Below are 1,845 nucleotides of genomic sequence, written 5' to 3' on the forward strand. Positions count from 1 at the left end.
TTAACAAAGACTCCTTAATACACCCTAGACTTGTCTGGCGTGATCTTGCTTGCACCCCACAACACCATCCTGGAGATAAGCTGAAAGCTGTAGCACAGTTCCTTTGACAGTGACCCAGAGATGAGTTTAGTGTGAGCCACATCTCACTGTGTTTGATATGGCAACAGCTGTGAGGGATGATTAATATGCTGATTCTATCCCTGTGTTCCCTCCCCAGAGGAAGGGAACAGGAAGGACATGGAAAGAGGGGAAGACTCTGTTCTCACATTTTAAAGGATAATTTTACCAGGGACCAGGAGATCCAGTCTGACTCCTCACACACTACTCCAGCGCCTTCATATCCACAACTGCCCTCTGCTTGCTCCAGGGCCAGGCAGGCTAGGCCAGCCTCCTCTTTCATTAAGCATGCCTGCCCACCATCCTGCTTGGCACTTACAGACCACGCCAGATCAGGGAGTGCCCACCATGTTCACTAGTTTACGTGCTGGTGGCTACAGGGCCAGGCCAGGTGGAAAAACATCCACAAGCCTGTAACATGCAGTTCCTCCAGCCCTGCTCATGCTTGAGGCCTAGTCCAGCTCTGTGGACCACCTGCATACACAAAGCACTCCCCTCTGCTGCCCTGTTTGCTACATCACGTCTAGGCTGGCTCTGCTGAAGACCCTGCCACCCCTGCCTTCCCCCTTTTCCTCAGGGGTAGTCTCACTCTCCCTGGACCCACAGTGCCTCTAGAATTCCCACCTTGGTTGCTGCAGCAGGCACAGGTCTTCTGGGCAGGAAAAACCCGTGCTTCTAGCCTGCCTGTCATGCCTCCCTCAGGCTAATCCTGGTGGCTCTACCTGCCACTCCAAGGACAGATCTCACGACTACTCTGACAACCCTTGGTGTTGCCAGGTCAGATGGGCCCTGATGTCACTTTCTGTGCTCCCAAGCTGCTTGTCGAACACGCCAGGTTTTAGAAGGCTCCACTGACATCCCATCGACACCACATATGCCTGTTTCATGCCTGTCCATCTGCCCAGTCAGCAGCTCAAGACCAGGCTGGCTCAGCCAGCAACTTGCTCCTTCTGACAGCCACTGAACCAATCACTTCTGGACCAGGACTGCTCTGCTGTCGACCACTTTCATACCCTGTGCCTCTGATTGTCTGGCCTTACAACATGCCCACTGTTCTAAGGACAGGACAGGACAGGACATTTGGGCCAACATACAAGCACACCATCCTGCAGGCACAGCACTCCTTCTGAAGCTGCAGGCCCACTTGCCCTGTGCCCACCATGCCTCCACCACTCCAACCAGTGCCTCTAGCACAAACCTCCCATGAGTCTGCTCCAGGGTCAGGCCAACATCCCCATGTCCCCCAGTCTGCCTGCCCTCCACCTCCACCACCTGCTTCAGGGCTACACAGGCCCTCCCAGCATTCCCACACACCCAGAACAGCTACCCTGCTGGTCCACTTGCTGTTGCAGAACCAGATCAAGTTGGATGGCAATCCTAGGCCCAAGCCCACTTGCCAGCCTCTCCAGGTCTAGATGTGCTCAGCCATGTCCCCAGCCCACCAACACTGCCCCATCACTCAATGCCATCTGCTGCCCCACCAGGGCCTCAAACACGGCACCTCCAGTGCATCTAGCCAGCCTGACCTGCATCAGGGTGGCTTCTCCAGGGCCAGGCCCAATCACCCAGCCACTTGGCACCCCCAGCAGACCGCTGGCCCACATGCTGCTTCCCCTGTGCCAGTCGCATATCTAGCAATCTTGCCCTGCCCATTCCTAGAAGGACAGGTTGGCTGCACTGGCCACCCCGTGACTGTAGCTTGCGGAACCCATGCCTGTGACTGCTGTT

The sequence above is a fragment of the Ochotona curzoniae genome, unplaced genomic scaffold (genome assembly GCF_017591425.1).
Source record: "Ochotona curzoniae isolate NIBS_2020 unplaced genomic scaffold, NIBS_Ocur_1.0 contig_2582, whole genome shotgun sequence".
Lineage (NCBI taxonomy): Eukaryota > Metazoa > Chordata > Mammalia > Lagomorpha > Ochotonidae > Ochotona > Ochotona curzoniae.